Raw genomic sequence first — 19,165 nt, forward strand, 5'->3', positions numbered from 1 at the left:
CCCCGCCCCTCTACCATGTGGCCTGCCCCAGGGTTCTGTTTTAGCCCCAATTTTATGGGCTCTGTATATGCTGCCTGCCTGCCTCTAGGCCTCCTCATCAACAGTTTTAAGGGCATCTCTTATCACTGTTATGCAGACGATATCCAGCTGTATCTGTCTTTTAAACCAGAAAAAATAGAAAAAATTAACATCCTGCATGAGTGCCTGTCTGCCATTAAAAACTGGATGGCAAATAACTTTCTACAACTAAATGCAGACAAGACGGAGGTCCTCATCGTGGCTGCTGACTCCATTGTTTCTAAGGTGGTCAAACACATGGGCTCTTTAACCCCCAACATTCGCTCCAGCCTAAGAAACCTCGGTGTCATTTTTGATCAGACCATGCTCCTGGACAGTCATGTAAAATCCCTCACCCGCACCTGCTTTTTCCACCTCAGAAACATTGCCAAACTCAGATCCATTGTCTCCCACTCAGAACTGGAATTGGCTGTTCATGCCTTTATTTCATCCCGACTGGACTATTGTAACTCGCTTTTCACTTGCCTCAATAAATCATCTCTGGACCGTCTACAACTGAACTGATACAGAACGCTGCTGCCAGGCTGTTAACCCGCTCACGTAAATCCTGTCACATCACTCCCATCCTGTTCTCACTGCACTGGCTCCCTGTGGCCTTCAGGTTTCATTTTAAGGTTCTGGTGACCACTTTTAGGGCCTTGCATGGGGAAGCTCCCTCGTACATTTCCGACCTCCTCCAGCCCTATGCTACCAGCCGGTCACTGAGGTCCTCCGACCAGGGGCTCCTGGTCGTACCCCAGACCAGGCTCAAAACAAAAGGTGACCGCGCTTTTAAAACAGTAGCTCTAAAGCTTTGGAACGCTCTCCCCCTGGACCTAAGAGCCTCTGCCTCTGTGGATATTTTTAAGAGACAGCTAAAGACCTTTCTGTTCCGGCAAGTCTTCAGATAACCGGTTATTATTGTTTATGTTCCCTGTGTCTTTTATCATGTATGTTTCTTGTTCATCGTTGCTTCTTATGTTTTTTACTTCACTGTTTCATTGTGACTTTGACTCTGTTTCTCTGTAAAGCACTTTGTGACCTCGTGCTGTGAAAGGTGCTATAGAAATAAAGAATTACTTACTTACTCTCTCTGGTGGATGTAAGGCCATGAGGGGGTGGTGGATGTCATGGCCCTCCTCTCTCTCTGGTAAGGCCATGAGGGGGTGGTGGATGCCATGGCCCTCCTCTCTCTCTGGTAAGGCCATGAGGGGGTGGTGGATGCCATGGCCCTCCTCTCTCTCTGGTACGGCCATGAGGGGGTGGTGGATGCCATGTTAATTAGTTGTGTCTTAAATATAGCCCACTATCACTGAAGACCCTCAATTACCGCTCCCATTGTTTCTAAAGGGAAGCCTTCTGCAGAGGAGACTTCAAACACAGCAGCAGAACTGAATCTCGCTATGTTGCTTCCATAGATGTTATTCATATCACAGATTCATAAGAGATCAACAACAGAGGATTATCAATGTGTGTGTGTGTGGGTGTGTGTGTGTGTGTGGGTGTGTGTGTGTGTGTGTGTGTGTGTGTGTGTACGCACACACGTGGGTGTTACAGCTCTGCTTCAAAGCTCAATGTGTTCCTATAGCCTATATACAAGTGGAGACCAAAGTGCAGAAAACAAGACCCTAGGCTGATGATTTCAGCACACACACACACACGCACGCACACACACACACACACACACACACACACACACACACACACACACACACACACACACACACACGACAAGACTTTAGACAGCCATCCCCCATATCCCGATTGCATTTCTTGTCATATCTTTGGATTTTGATTTGATTGTATTAAATACTTGTTTCCAAGGTCGTATGACTCACAATATGTAAAAGCACATTGTCAAAATGAATCTTTATAATCTCCTGCTGATCGGCAAGACTTTGAGAGAATTATGTTAACTGTAATGTTCTGCCATTCATGATATAATTATAGCATAATATAATGCATGAGGCTACAGTATATTGTATCATTAAACAAATGATCATTTCAATTGCATCAACCTGCCAAGGGACAACAACAGATGAAAATTAGCCTGTGGCTAATTTTCATATTTAATTTGGTGTCATATTTGATTTAGTGTTCAATATTTATTCAGTTGCACTGTATATAAATAATTCATAGATACAGTAATAAATAATGTCTTGAAAAATGGTTTCTACAACATTTATGTTTCACCTTTATTACCAGGCAAGTGATTAAGAACAAATTCTGATTTACAATGGGGCCTGGAAAGCGACAAGAGACACTTGAGGGAAGGGGAAGTGGGGCGGGCTAGAAAATAAATAAATAAATAAATAAAAACAAAATGCAACAATAATATCAACAAACATAGGCACAATAAAACACAGGCAGGCAAATCAACAAGACGAGATATGGGGAGAGAGAGAAGTGTTATGGAGATATTACATGGTGGAGAAAAAGCTGCAGGTATCAGTGACAATGTCTGAGATGGCGTCTTTGAAGGCAGAGATGGGAATGAATGTGTCCAGTTTGAGGTTTTTTCGCAGAGCATTCCAGTCACACGCAGCAGCAGACTGAAAAGATGCGAGTCCGAGGGAGGTGTTGGTTTTGGGAATTTTTAACTGGATATGGTGTGAGGACGACCAGGTGTTGTGTGACAGACATTGGGCGCAACAGGTGACACAGGTAAGGGGGGTGTTAGGCCAGGTGCAGTGATGTGTTTTGAGTGCGGCATTTGTGACAATAGCAGAGTGGTAAAGGGTGTCTTAGCTTGGAAGGAGTGCCTTTGCAAGCAGAAATGGTGTCACCGTAATGGAACACAGTGAGAAGGGTCGTTTGTATGAGCGTGAGTTTGGCAGAAGAGGTGAAAATGAAGTGATTTCTATGAAAGAACCCGAGTTTGGCCTTTACCTTAGACTGCAGCTTTGAGGTGTGGTAAGAAAAGGAAAGTGTGCTGTCTAGCCAGATGCCCAGGAACTTATAGACAGTGACCTGATCCAGGAGAGCTCCCTCTCTGGTGGTGATATTGAGGACTGGAGGGGGCGTGGCACCCTTCCGACAGAAGCTATCCTGGAGTGTTGCGAGTACAGCGTCAGGGGAAGGGCCGGTAGCATAAAGAATTGTGTCATCAGCGTATAGGTGAATAAATGATTTACCGGCAGCCTGAGGTATGTTATTGAGGTATATGGAGAATAGTGTAGGACCAAGTATGGAGCCTTGGGGGACGCCCTTGGTTACTGGAAAAAGAGGTTTTCAAACCTCACACGTTGCACTCGGTGAGAGAGATAGTGAGAAAACCAGGACAATGAGTGATTAGTGACCCCAATACTGCGCAGTGTATTTAACAGGACGGAATGTGAAACAGTATCAAAAGCTTTGGCAAGGTCAATGAGTATTGCAGCACAGTGTAGTTTAGCATCTAATGCAGATGCAATAGCACTGAAGACAGTATACCATACACTTCCAGGTAATCAGTTAGCCATTTGTTAACGAGCTTTTCAAATACCTTGGACATGCAGCAAGGCAAGGTAGAGATGGGCCTGTAATTGTTTGGGTGAAACAAGGGTGAAAGACTTCAAACAAAAACCTTTAAAAAATGTGTTTAGTGATTGGCTTGATTTGGCTGTGATGCTTTAATCCAACATTGCGGTTGAGAAAGATGAGAACAATGAAGACAATTGCTCACTTTTCTGAGTTCTATTAGCGCCTTTGTTCGTGTCGCACTGTAGTAGAGCTGCAACGATTAATCGATTAATCGAGAAAATAATCGACAGATTAATCGATTATGAAAATAATCGTTAGTTGCAGCCCTACACTGTAGCAAGAAAACAGATCAACCAAAATACAAGAGTTGATTCACAACCGCTGCTGGGAGGATGAAACACAAACTTTCTTCATCAATGCCCCTTTTTACAAAACTGATAATGAATCTGTTGTTGTTCCTATTTCTGCAGCTGTCCGTCTTGAGTGTGTGTATATTGAGAGGTTGGTTGCTTTCCAGGCTGGCACTAAGGGCGTGTTCAGCAGGTCCCAGGACGGGACCTGTTTGGGGCTGGTGAGTCACGCTGACTGTCAGCCTCTCTGTTTTGCAGCTGCATCAATATGGCAGCAGACAGACGTCTGGCTGGCAGGGTGGCAGGCAGGGCCGCGGGCCAGTGACAGGGACAACTGACAGCAAAGGCCAGGCCACAGGGGGCTTTGGCACAGTCACACACAGACAGTACACCAAGACACACAGCACTGAATCGGCTCTTTGTTAGTGATACTGTAATACTTTTCGGATTTTTTAAAATGTTTACACATTTTAGAATAATGGTAAAGACACAAAAAACTATGAAAATAACACAAATGGAATTATGCAGTGAGCAAAAAAGTGTTAAACCAAACCTATCTTTAAAGTTGCCGCCGTTTAAACTAATCAAGTCCGTTTGAATCCACGGGCTTGGGCCAACAGGAAGGGGGGGGGGGGGGGGGGGGGTCTTGAAAAAGTAATTGTAGCATGTAGCATACATTTGCATTGACTTCACTATTTTAAAGCATTGAAGTAGGCTGGTATAGTGTTTAGACTGCAGGCTGAGTTTCTGACTTGCAGTTATTTCTCTCCTTCACCGATTCAGTAAAACCAGTTCAGGGGCGGCTGTAGCTCAGGAGGTAGAGCGGCTCGTCCACTAATCGCTTTGGATAAAAGAGGTCGTGGTTAGATTCCCGGCTCCTCCAGTCTGCATGTCGAAGTGCCCTTGGGCAAGATACTGAACCCCAAATTGCTCCTGATGGTGTGCCAGCACTCTGCGTGGTAGCCTGCAGCCATCGGTGTGTGAATGGGTAAATGTACCTACTGATTGTAAAGCGCTTTGGATAAAAGCGCTATATAAACGCAGACCATAAAACCAGCTTATTTGAAACTAAGCTAGGGGTTTTTAAAAAAACGATCAACTGGACTCCTCACTCCAGTGGCTCTGAACAGAGGTCCATCACAGTTTTGACGGGAGGATCCAGAGTCAATCTCGGTGGCTGTGTGCGGAGCATGGCCTCAGTGAACAGCTGGGAGTCTCTGTTCTTGAGCCTGATCTCAAAGCCATTATCTCTGCTCCCCGAGAGCCAAGTCACACACACGAGAGAAAATCAACTTTGCTGCCTTGTGTGTAACTATAGTGCCCAAAAGCCTATTTACCTCCATACATCAAGCTGGCTGCTATTTTAATGACAGGGATGGAGCTCCAGCAAAAATGTCAATGAAGGTCCTCCTGTTCCATAAGGTCAATATGGATATAGGCTATTTATATTTATTTTATCTATGAGAAGTCATTCTATGTTGAATATCAGTCGGTGGGCGCAGGAGAAAATAAAATAAATTGTGAAAGAGACAAAATATGGCAGGGATATTGAAGAAGGTCCATTTGGCAGATTCAGGATATTTAACATGACATTTGAACTTCTTCCATATGGGAATAATCACGCACAGACAGAGGAATAGCTCAGCCACAGGCAAACAAGGCAGGAAAGACAAGACAGCGGACTCTTGGTGTATGACAGATAATTACAGTCTATAACACACCCTGAAGAAGGCTGTTTATGCATGCTTGTATCCTAGCTCTATTTTTAACATGTTAAGAATGTTAAAAATGTTAAGCATTTCACCATGAAATAGCCATCTGAATAAAGGCTTTTCACATTTTTGCCAGAAGAGTGCCTTGGACCTTTTTGTGTTCCTTACCAGAGAGCTTTTCTTTCAGAAGATAATGATAGAATTTTGAGCCAATTGTGAAGAACTCAAGATATCTTCTCCTTCATAGTATCAATGAATTGTGTGTCGTGGAAAACAGTGTGTGCGTTATTGCAGTCGGAAGCATTTAACACAACAGTCCAGTCCAACACATAGTGAGGAAGCCGCCTATACAAACCCACAATCACCACACCATTATGTCGTCTTCCTAGTGGCGTTTGACTGAAATCAGTGGACTTTCTCCGCAGCACAATAGTATCTCAGCAGCAACAAAGGGCCTAAGTAAAGCCATTTTGTGCTTCAGTTGACTCAAACCCAGATGTGGTCCCATCTGTCCGACCTCTGTCAGCCACCCCCCCCAAACACAACTTCCTGTCCCTCACTAAAGCGTCCCCATCTCTTTCAACGACACAAAGACTGTGAATCAATCAGTAGTCTATGAATAATAGTTTCGTTCTTCATCTAAGGAGTCTAAAGTCCTAAATGTGCTCAATAACATCTAAGACATTCAAGAAGTGTCTAAAGTCCTAAACGTGCTGCTCAATAACGTTGAGAGGACATTATTCTATGAAGCGCTGCACCAATGATTGATTTGCCATTCTTTGGCGGTAAGGATTTGGTTTGGTTAGCGTTCAAAGAACAGGAAGCACGGAGCAGGTTATTGTTAAGTCTGTCAAATAGATTTGCAGTGAATGGTAGCACGCCTTATAATAAACAGCTACCAATCGGAGCCAGGAAAACATCCATATACTACAAGATGGCTGTCATCCCATTTTCAAGTTTCAACAAAAATGCATCTGACTATCTCGCCCATGAGGTGGAACAAGCTGGAATCAATGAACACAGGCAGGAAATGTCCCCATCTTTACATTTTTTATATTATAAGGCTTCACTTTAAAGAGATCTGCAACTTCAGTGTTTAGAAGTTTTTTTGGACAAACACTGCCTGCTCTGTGTCTGACCGAAGCCGGCCTGCTCTGTCAGTATCTTATGGCGCTATGGCAAAAGTTCAATCACAACAAAACATGACTGTCTGGCCCTTGGAGGCTGTGCAGTCTGACCTTTACAACCTCTCCAAACATAGTATGGGGCAGTGGATCTTCATCCACGCCTGTGGACAATTAGGTTGGAACAGACAGTCCTGCTCTTTACTGTAAACAACGGCTGTGTTTTCATCCCAGGAGACCATAGACTTGTCTGATGTTGGACTGAATACAATAGCCTATGGTCCAAATTCAGATGGAATGACGGTAGCTCTGGGAAGCGAGCCTCAACTGAGCACAACCACATTAGCAAAGATAAAGCTGAAGAACAATAGTTGTGACCTAATGGGCCGCGCCTTCATTTCACCATAGCGTCATGAAAATGTGATTAGCACTGATGTAGGCGTGTTTCTCTCGGGAGTGACAGCAAATGAAGATGCAGAGTCTTGTTTTCTGCTTACAGGCACACCAAACCTGTTGTTTTCTGCTTACAGGCACACCAAACCTGTTGTTTTCTGCTTCCAGGCACACCAAACCTGTTGTTTTCTGCTTACAGGCACACCAAACCTGTTGTTTTCTGCTTACAGGCACACCAAACCTGTTGTTTTCTGCTTACAGGCACACCAAACCTGTTGTTTTCTGCTTACAGGCACACCAAACCTGTTGTTTTCTGCTTACAGGCACACCAAACCTGTTGTTTTCTGCTTACAGGCACACCAAACCTGTTGTTTTCTGCTTACAGGCACACCAAACCTGTTGTTTTCTGCTTACAGGCACACCAAACCTGTTGTTTTCTGCTTACAGGCACACCAAACCTGTTGTTTTCTGCTTACAGGCACACCAAACCTGTTGTTTTCTGCTTACAGGCACACCAAACCTGTTGTTTTCTGCTTACAGGCACACCAAACCTGTTGTTTTCTGCTTCCAGGCACACCAAACCTGTTGTTTTCTGCTTACAGGCACACCAAACCTGTTGTTTTCTGCTTACAGGCACACCAAACCTGTTGTTTTCTGCTTACAGGCACACCAAACCTGTTGTTTTCTGCTTACAGGCACACCAAACCTGTTGTTTTCTGCTTACAGGCACACACACACACACACACACACACACACACACACACACACACACACACACACACCAAACCAGGCACTCCTGTCTCCTGGGAATACAGTACCGCAGGGATGACGTATTTTTGTAGGCTTACCCACAAGTCCCTGCACGTCCTGGTTCTTATGTGTAAAAGTCGTCAATGGGATTTTTGTATGGGAATTTCGGTTAAATGCATGAAATAAGGTCTGTGGTTAACAAAAGTTTACGAAATAGTTAACCATTTTTTTTGAAATAGTTAACACAAGTTTATGAAATAGTGAACTGATGGAGATGGAGGGAAGCTAACTATTGTTCATTTGCATATACTACCGTAATGATACAAAGCTAAAAATCGGCAAAGTGGCCCTTTAAATGGTAGAATTAGGAATTCAAGAGACGACACTGCAGAATTCATGATTTCATGATTTCATGCTGTGGAAAGTCTTTTTTGAGCCATTGGGCTTTGGTTTCACATGGGTGCTTACAAGCTCCAGGAGCCCCAGGCTCTTCCTGGCTTCTTCCTTCAGTGTGTGACGTAAGGTGTGAACACATCTCCTGCCTATTCCCGTCATGGCTGGGCTCCGAAGAGTATGTTCCCCTGGTGTGAGAGCAGATCTCAGGCCTGTGTCCCGCTCATCAAGCACTGCTTCTCCCATTGATCACTGAGGCAGGCATAACTAGCCGCTCGCACGCTGCTCCACAAAGACACAATCAGCCGGTGCTTAGTATACGTCCCTCCAGTCTGCCTTCTGATTGAGAGCTGAAGAGAAAAGCGGCAATGACAGTTAAAGAGAGAGAGAGAGAGAGTGAGTGTGTGTGTGTGTGTGTGTGTGTGTGTGTGTGTGTGTGTGTGTGTGTGTGTGTGTTGTTTGCCTGTTAGAGAGATGTCGAACCAGAAAGAGAGGCAGACAGAGGGGAGAGGGTGAGAGAAAGTGCAAGTATGCAGAGAGATAGTCCTAATAGGGGTAAAAAGTAACATAGTGCAACAAAACATATTTAAAATATAAACACAATGCAAAGTGAGAACCTGAGTTAGAGCTCTACATAGCTCTACATACTGTAGCTAAGTGAAAAGTGCAGAGTACAAAATATACAGGAATTACAGTCTGATACTAAAACCTGAGTTTGGGATAAACATACAGCTAAAAAGTGAGATCTACATATCGCGTTAACAAGCTTGAAAATGGCATTCGAGAGGTCACAGCGACCTTGACCTTTGACCACCAAAATCGAATCAGTCCATGCTTGAGTCCAAGTCGATGTTTGAAGCAAATTTGATGAAATTCTGTCAAGGCATTCCTGAGATATCGCGTTAACAAGCTTGAAAATGGCGTTCGAGAGGTCACAGTGACCTTGGCCTTTGACCTTTGACCACCAAAATCGAATCACGTCATGCTTGAGTCCAAGGGGATGTTTAAGGCAAATTTGATGAAATTCCCTCAAGGCATTCCTGAGATATTGCGTTAACATGCTTGAAAATGGCATTCGAGAGGTCACAGTGATCTTGGCCTTTGACCTTTGACCACCAAAATCTAATCAGTTCATCCTTGAGTCTAAGTCGATGTTTGAGGCAAATTTGCTGAGATTCCGTCAAGGCATTCCTGAGATATCACGTTAACAAGCTTGAAAATGGCGTTCAAGAGGTCACAGTGACCTTGACCTTTGACCACCAAAATCTAATCAGATCATCCTTGAGTCTAAGTCGATGTTTGAGGCAAATTTACTGAGATTCCGTCAAGGCATTCCTGAGATATCACGTTAACAAGCTTGAAAATGGCGTTGGAGAGGTCACAGTGACCTTGACCTTTGACCACCAAAATCTAATCAGATCATCCTTGAGTCTAAGTCGATGTTTGAGGCAAATTTGATGAAATTCCGTCAAGGCGTTCCTCAGATATCGCGTTAATGAACATCGGACGGACGTACGTACGTATGTACGGACGGACAACCCGGATCCATAATGCCTCCGGCCTGGCTATCGCCGGCGGAGGCATAAAAAACAGACTTGTTGCTGGAACCACAAGGCAAACAAAAGATAACAGGAGGCACAGGAGGCCAGCTGTAGCATGTATATATATATATGTAATAGTGAGAATGTGTGGTGGGCCTGGTGAATGTGACATGTTGCAGGTACAAGAGAGAAAGCCAGATACCTGCTATTGTGAACAATAGAGATTGATGCATCAGGCCTCTGCCATGCGGTCTATCAAAATAAGACTAGTCATATACAGAACACATCATGGAGAGTGCAATCATGAACAAAAGGTCTAATTTTTCATGACTTCCCATGCTTATTTATATATATACGCTATACTCTCTGCTTAACAGTAATCCGGTACTTTCACTGTGTCTAATGGGGCTATTTTGTTGCTAAAGGTGGCTGATATGTGTTTCGGAGCGTCTATTTGTACCCGGGTGCAAATAGACTGCCCCAAATAAATTTTAGGCCCTGTGAATTGGAGGTGTAAATATTCACATGAGCTAATGCCTATTTACACCCGGGTACAAATAATAGCCACATCGTCTATTTACACCCGGGTGCAAATAGCATATGCCTATGTGTTTCTCCTTGTTTGTGAAGCATTTCGTTTCCTGTTTGGGGTTTTTCTTGAATCCGAATTTCCCCAACTTAAGTCTCTTATGTTACCCCTGCTGGTATAGTTTAAGTCTCTTATGTTACCCTGCTGGTATAGTTTAAGTCTCTTATGTTACCCATGCTGGTATAGTTTAAGTCTCTTATGTTACCCTGCTGGTATAGTTTAAGTCTCTTATGTTACCCCTGCTGGTATAGTTTAAGTCTCTTATGTTACCCCTGCTGGTATAGTTTAAGTCTCTTATGTTACCCCTGCTGGTATAGTTTAAGTCTCTTATGTTACCCTGCTGGTATAGTTTAAGTCTCTTATGTTACCCATGCTGGTATAGTTTAAGTCTCTTATGTTACCCTGCTGGTATAGTTTAAGTCTCTTATGTTACCCCTGCTGGTATAGTTTAAGTCTCTTATGTTACCCTGCTGGTATAGTTTAAGTCTCTTATGTTACCCCTGCTGGTATAGTTTAAGTCTCTTATGTTACCCTGCTGGTATAGTTTAAGTCTCTTATGTTACCCATGCTGGTATAGTTTAAGTCTCTTATGTTACCCCTGCTGGTATAGTTTAAGTCTCTTATGTTACCCTGCTGGTATAGTTTAAGTCTCTTATGTTACCCATGCTGGTATAGTTTAAGTCTCTTATGTTACCCTGCTGGTATAGTTTAAGTCTCTTATGTTACCCCTGCTGGTATAGTTTAAGTCTCTTATGTTACCCCTGCTGGTATAGTTTAAGTCTCTTATGTTACCATGCTGGTATAGTTTAAGTCTCTTATGTTACCCATGCTGGTATAGTTTAAGTCTCTTATGTTACCCATGCTGGTATAGTTTAAGTCTCTTATGTTACCCATGCTGGTATAGTTTAAGTCTCTTATGTTACCCATGCTGGTATAGTTTAAGTCTCTTATGTTACCCTGCTGGTATAGTTTAAGTCTCTTATGTTACCCCTGCTGGTATAGTTTAAGTCTCTTATGTTACCCATGCTGGTATAGTTTAAGTCTCTTATGTTACCCATGCTGGTATAGTTTAAGTCTCTTATGTTACCCCTGCTGGTATAGTTTAAGTCTCTTATGTTACCCATGCTGGTATAGTTTAAGTCTCTTATGTTACCCATGCTGGTATAGTTTAAGTCTCTTATGTTACCCATGCTGGTATAGTTTAAGTCTCTTATGTTACCCATGCTGGTATAGTTTAAGTCTCTTATGTTACCCATGCTGGTATAGTTTAAGTCTCTTATGTTACCCCTGCTGGTATAGTTTAAGTCTCTTATGTTACCCATGCTGGTATAGTTTAAGTCTCTTATGTTACCCATGCTGGTATAGTTTAAGTCTCTTATGTTACCCATGCTGGTATAGTTTAAGTCTCTTATGTTACCCATGCTGGTATAGTTTAAGTCTCTTATGTTACCCATGCTGGTATAGTTTAAGTCTCTTATGTTACCCATGCTGGTATAGTTTAAGTCTCTTATGTTACCCATGCTGGTATAGTTTAAGTCTCTTATGTTACCCATGCTGGTATAGTTTAAGTCTCTTATGTTACCCCTGCTGGTATAGTTTAAGTCTCTTATGTTACCCCTGCTGGTATAGTTTAAGTCTCTTATGTTACCCATGCTGGTATAGTTTAAGTCTCTTATGTTACCCCTGCTGGTATAGTTTAAGTCTCTTATGTTACCCATGCTGGTATAGTTTAAGTCTCTTATGTTACCCATGCTGGTATAGTTTTGCTGTTGCATGTGGTCGCCTGCTGATATGTCACACTCAGATTAAGAATATATACTGATGTGAGGACTATAGACTAGTGTATGGGAAAGACTTGGACAAACTTGGTGATTGTGTGATGCTCTGTCTTCTGGCCCCCTGCAAAGTCCATCAATAAACTCCAACATTCCCAAAATAGTGTTGCCCATGTCCTCGTACATGACATCACACTTTTAAAATTTGAATTACATTGGCTAATGGTAGTAGTAGTAGTAGTAGTAGTAGTTGTTGTAGTAGGAGTAGTAGTGGTAGTAGTAGTGGTAGTAGTCGTAGTAGTCAGCTATTGAGCCATCAGACAAAATGTGGCTGGAGAAGTCTGGAACATCTGTGCTCTTTAAAATTCAATAGCCAGTCACTGCAAATGATGTTCTGTTGTTGCTACAACAGTACTTGATATAGCAATAGATTTGTCTGGTCTGAGATAGACAGAAGCAGAAGCTTCAGGACTGCTCAGAGAGGCTGTATGGGAAGGCAATATGTGATTATTACCAATGTTTTGATTCAAAGAAGAATACACATTTTCTCTGAATACATTTACATTTTATGAAAATAGATTTTTTTTTTTTGCTACGTTTATGTGCTACTACACTATGCCATTTTTCCAGGTTAAGTGGGCCATACTTCAATATTTTTCTCTGGCTGTTTTGATAAATATTATATTGTTGCAAACAAAGTGAAGATGCAAGCCTGGATATCATAAAGTCATTTTTTCCAAACCACCCCCTCTCACCGAATTCAACAATAAGTGCCCTTGTCGTCTCAATTTATTGTAAAAAAAAAATCACGTTGAATAAAACAATGTTAGCAAAACAATAGTAGCATAATACCACTTCCTGTGACTTCAGCAGCTGTGAGGCCTAAACAGGCGCTTCTGGAGAGCAATCCCTAGAATGTCAGTGTTTTCTGTAATTGTGTCTGACTTTATGACATCTCACACAGAAGCGAGGGAGACCACAGCATTTTGCATGTCGTGGCATTTAATATTCTTTGCGGCAGCCAACCATTCCCCCCAATTAGATGAGTTTAGCAGAAGGTTGCTTATAGTGGAGAGGACCTTGTGTCTGTGTGTGATCCCCCTCAGGTTACCTAGTCAAGATGGATGGTCTGCAGCTGACGGCCGGCCTGACCCCTCTCTGCTCTCGCTAACTGTACGTGTATGCTAATAGCCACACACTGGTCGCACATCGCTATCATGTTGCATCCTCACCAGAAAAGACCAGAAAAGACTGAAAATATTGGATGATTTTAATCCGGGATGTTTCTGAAATGCGTATGTGAAATATTCTGAAGATTTGACATACAGAGGGTAGATTAGCATAGTATAGTTTAGTAGAATAATTTACCCTAAGAATGCCTTAAGGCTGGGAGGTCTGCAAGCTGACCGGAGGCTTACAAATCTGAAGCTAGATATTCTAGAAAGAGTTGAACATATTGAACCATTGTGAATGACTATGAATTGCCTTTATGCCAGCATGTCAAACAGCATGAGATTAAGACACTGATTTGCCTCGCCTCTCTGAGAGTGAGTGCAGACACACAAGCTTGGACCAGCTAACTGCTGTCCAATTGAAACATTATCTCTCTGGGCCAGAATATGAAAGACATATGAGCACATATGAGCACATAGGCAACATGTCTCTTTGCTGAGATGGGGATTGGAAAATGAGACAAAGCCAATATAGGTGGGAAGAAACCAAACGGCGATGAAAAACTATTATTGTTATAGTGTTAATGCCAATCCATCCGTTAGATAAGGTCAATGGAATTTATTTACATGTATAGAGCGCTTTTCTAGTATATCAAATACTCAAAGCGCTTTTCTACTGTATCAAATACTCAAAGCGCTTTACACAATACAAGTATTTATACATGTACAGTGTACAGTATTTATACATGTACAGTGTACAGTATTTATACATGTACAGTGTATAAAAATACAACGAATCCCTCACGTTTTAAAAATAGTTTCTTGTTTCTTCCCCACTGCGATAAGGACACTGAACTCTCTATCACAATCCCCCATATCTCTGCTGCTACGACTATTGTGTACTGCTACTGCGTATTGTTACTGTGTATTGTTATTGTGTATTTAACTGCACTTAGTGCATATGATGTTCAATGTGGAACCTGGCTTATGTGTGAACTGTACTGAAAACAAATTCATTAAAGAATCTCATCTAATGTAACTAGGAGCAGTGGGCAGCTGCAGTGCAGCGTATTAACCTTACATGTCTTTGATGGTGGGAGGAAACCGGAGCACGCTGGAGGAAACACAAACTCCACACAGAAAGGACCTGGGACTGACCGGGATTCGAACCCAGGACCTTCTTGCTGTGAGGCGACAGTGCTAACCACTGAGCCACCGTGCCGTCAAAAATGTCCATCGTGGCCTTTAGAGGCTCCGTCCCACGGACTCCATGACTGTCTGGAGCAAATGGACAGCGTTGGTGCTGAAAAGACTTCAAAGAAATCAATCATCAGTGTGCGGAGAAAATCCTAACAAACCAAACTTTACTTTTTCCTCCACTTTGAAATACTTTCCCTTTCATCGCTCCTGAAGAATGAAATATTAAAAAATTTCACATCTGCATTTTCAGCCAGGCGTTGTGCCTGAAGATCAGCTCAATCTAGCAGGATTAGAGCCGGGCGCAGACACTCGCTGACTGTGACGGAGGGCTGGAGAGATGCAGGAGCACAGAGATGAAGGGACAGAGGGGGAGGGAGGGAGGGTGATGAGTGGGCTGTAGCATGAGGGACAGAGGGGGAGAGAGGGTGATGATGATAAGTGAGCTGTAGCATGAGGGACAGAGGGGGAGGGAGGGAGGGTGATGATAAGTGAGCTGTAGCATGAGGGACAGAGGAGGGAGGGAGGGTGATGATAAGTGAGCTGTAGCATGAGGGACAGAGGAGGAGGGAGGGTGATGATAAGTGAGCTGTAGCATGAGGGACAGAGGGGGAGGGAGGGTGATGATGAGTGAGCTGTAGCATGAGGGACAGAGGAGGGAGGGAGGGTGATGATGAGTGAGCTGTAGCATGAGGGACAGAGGAGGGAGGGAGGGTGATGATGAGTGAGCTGTAGCATGAGGGACAGAGGAGGGAGGGAGGGTGATGATGAGTGAGCTGTAGCATGAGGGACAGAGGAGGGAGGGAGGGTGATGATGAGTGAGCTGTAGCATGAGGGACAGAGGAGGAGGGAGGGTGATGATAAGTGAGCTGTAGCATGAGGGACAGAGGAGGAAGGGAGGGTGATGATGAGTGAGCTGTAGCATGAGGGACAGAGGGGGGAGGGAGGGTGATGATAAGTGAGCTGTAGCATGAGGGACAGAGGGGGGAGGGAGGGTGATGATAAGTGAGCTGTAGCATGAGGGACAGAGGGGGAGGGAGGGTGATGATAAGTGAGCTGTAGCATGAGGGACAGAGGGAGGGAGGGTGATGATAAGTGAGCTGTAGCATGAGGGACAGAGGAGGAGGGAGGGTGATGATGAGTGAGCTGTAGCATGAGGGACAGAGGAGGGAGGGAGGGTGATGATAAGTGAGCTGTAGCATGAGGGACAGAGGGGGGAGGGAGGGTGATAAGTGAGCTGTAGCATGAGGGACAGAGGGGGAGGGAGGGTGATGATAAGTGAGCTGTAGCATGAGGGACAGAGGGGGGAGGGAGGGAGGGTGATGATGAGTGAGCTGTAGCATGAGGGACAGAGGAGGGAGGGAGGGTGATGATGAGTGAGCTGTAGCATGAGGGACAGAGGGGGAGGGAGGGTGATGATAAGTGAGCTGTAGCATGAGGGACAGAGGGGGGAGGGAGGGAGGGTGATGATGAGTGAGCTGTAGCATGAGGGACAGAGGAGGGAGGGAGGGTGATGATGAGTGAGCTGTAGCATGAGGGACAGAGGAGGAGGGAGGGTGATGATGAGTGAGCTGTAGCATGAGGGACAGAGGAGGAGGGAGGGTGATGATGAGTGAGCTGTAGCATGAGGGACAGAGGGGGAGGAGGGAGGGTGATGATGAGTGAGCTGTAGCATGAGGGACAGAGGGGGAGGGAGGGTGATGATGAGTGAGCTGTAGCATGAGGGACAGAGGAGGAGGGAGGGTGATGATGAGTGAGCTGTAGCATGAGGGACAGAGGGAGGGTGATGATAAGTGAGCTGTAGCATGAGGGACAGAGGGGGAGGAGGGAGGGTGATGATGAGTGAGCTGTAGCATGAGGGACAGAGGGGGAGGGAGGGTGATGATGAGTGAGCTGTAGCATGAGGGACAGAGGAGGAGGGAGGGTGATGATGAGTGAGCTGTAGCATGAGGGACAGAGGGAGGGTGATGATAAGTGAGCTGTAGCATGAGGGACAGAGAGGGAGAGAGGGTGATGATAAGTGAGCTGTAGCATGAGGGACAGAGGAGGAGGGAGGGTGATGATAAGTGAGCTGTAGCAGGAGGTAGTCACACACGGCCGCCTCGCAGGTTATTGAGAGATAATGGGATTCTCGGGGCGAGTCAGAGACACAGACAGAGAAGACATTAGAAGATAAAGAATGCAGAATTCTCTTTCTCTCTCTCTCCTGCTCTGTGTGGGTGGCTGTCCCTGTGTGTGTGTGTGTGTGTGTGTGTGTGTGTGTGTGTGTGTGTGTGTGTGTGTGTGTGTGTGTGTGTGTGTGTGTGTGTGTGTGTGTGAGTCGGTCTCCAGCAAACCCTTCAGTATGATGAAAGATGGAGATATAAGGCATTAATCGTCAGCTTTCCTAGTCTGACAGACAGACTTGAACTGCTGGCAGATATTTTTATATACAGTATATACAGTATATAAAATTATATATATATAAAAAATATATAGAAAAATGTATAAATATATACTGCCATAATATGGCAGTAGTGAAAAGTGTGTGTGTGTGTGTGTGTGTGTGTGTGTGTGTGTGTGTGTGTGTGTGTGTGTGTGTGTGTGTGTGTGTGTGTGTGTGTGTGTGTGTGTGTGTGTGTGTGTGTGTGTGTGGGGTGGGGGGGTGTTACTGGGAGTTTTTGCAAGTGAACAAGGACACACACAAACATACCATGCAATCTCCACAGTAGCACATCTCACACTGAAACACCTGGAGAGTAACAATGCATATGCTAGAATGTTGTTTATTGACTTCAGTTCTGCGTTCAATTCTATCCACCCAGACATTTTGCTAAGGAAACTAGTTAAGCTGGGTGTGAACCCCTTTGTAATAAGGTGGTATTTTTCCTTCTTGTCCAAGAGACCACAGAGGGTCAGATTCAACAGTGTGCTATCTGAGGAGGCACTGAGTAGTACAGGGGTACCCCAAGGAACTGTAAGCTCCTCCTTCCTCTTTACTCTGTATACAAATGACTATGTAAGCTCAGATCCGAATCAATATGTAATCAAATTTTCTGATGACACTGTCGTACTAACCCTACTAACAAGCAATTCCAGCCTTCTCAGCCATACAGAGGGAGTGGACAGGGTTGACGAGTGGTGTGATCAGAATTACCTGATCATAAATCCAAAGAAAACAGAGGAGATGGTTATAGATCCCAGGTCCATAGGTGACCACACTATTATAAGTGTCCATAACAATAACATCAGACAGGTCTCCTCATATAAATATCTAGGAGTACATATTGATAAGGATATGAATTGGCACACGCATGTCACATCTTGCTGTGCAAAGATACATCAGCGTTTGCACTTTCTTCGCAGACTCAGGTTGTTTGGAGTCAGTACGAGTATCATGTTGATTTTCTACAGGGCGAGCATAGAATCGATCCTGAGGTATGGTATAGCCAGCTGGTTTGGCAACCTGACAGTCAAATTTAAATCCCAAATTGTAAGGCTTGCAAAAACGGCCGGGAAGATCATGGGCATGTCTAGCCCCCCGATCACCCTCCAAGCCATTTTTGACCAGGAAGCTGTCAGACAAGCTCGGAACATTACTTCTGACCCTTTGCATGTACTGAACCCAGAATATGTGCTCATGAGGTCCGGTAGAAGGTATAGAATTCCAAAGTGTAAATACAATAGATATAAACACTCCTTTGTCCCTCTCTCAATTAAGCTACTTAACGATAACTAGATGCTCCTTACTAAGGGACTTGAAATGCACAAGGGTGTATGCAATTTCACGTTGCAACTATGCAATTATGTCTTATGTTTTTGTATCTGATGTATCTGTGTTAAATGTCTGTACGCAGCTTGGATCTCTGTCTCCAAGACAAATAAACTTGAACCTTGAACCTTGAACAGCTGTCTGTGTGTGTGTGTGTGTGTGTGTGTGTGTGTGTGTGTGTGTGTGTGTGCGCATGTACGTGCGTGCCCGTGCGAGGAAATGTTCAGACATGGGACCAAGTCACTTCTGTCCAAGTCTAAAGTAAGTCCCAAGTCATTTTGTTTTGGTCAAGTCAAGTCACAGCCAGGTTATGTCAAGTCAAGTCGCAAGTCATCAAAACAGGGACTCAATTTTACGCCCACTTCTCAGCGAGCTAGCATAAAATGGTATACCTAATATTCACCTGGATTTCTAGTTTCCACTAATACCAGAAGCTCTGCTGTAGCTTACAAATTGAGCGCAGGCCATATTCTCCTTCTTCCCACGGAGGTCCCCCCTGGCAGCTGCGGGGCCCTAAGCAGCTGCTTAGTTGGCTTATAGGGAGAGCCGGCTCTGCTTGGAGGCCCGGCAGTATAGGCTCAAGAGGGATCGCTGAACCCGACACAGAGCATAAATTCATCTTTTCATTTACATGTCTGACCGAGCGGGCTTCATTATGCACGGTGGAATCACTGCAGACTGTCAGTCAGCGGCCATGTTGGTCTGATTTGGATTGACCGTGTGATGGTGTCATTACTTGGTTTCAGCGTCCTGTCACGTTCAATAATTCAAACGGGTCTGGACTCGAGTAAAGCTTAGCCGTTTAAAATATCAATATCATTTGGACGAGCATGGGCCATGATTGATTTCATCGAATGATTTCATCACATATTCCCATAGGCCTATAGCTAATCCACAAG

This window comes from Poromitra crassiceps, assembly GCF_964638095.1.
Source record: "Poromitra crassiceps genome assembly, chromosome: 6".
Classification (NCBI taxonomy): Eukaryota; Metazoa; Chordata; class Actinopteri; order Beryciformes; family Melamphaidae; genus Poromitra; species Poromitra crassiceps.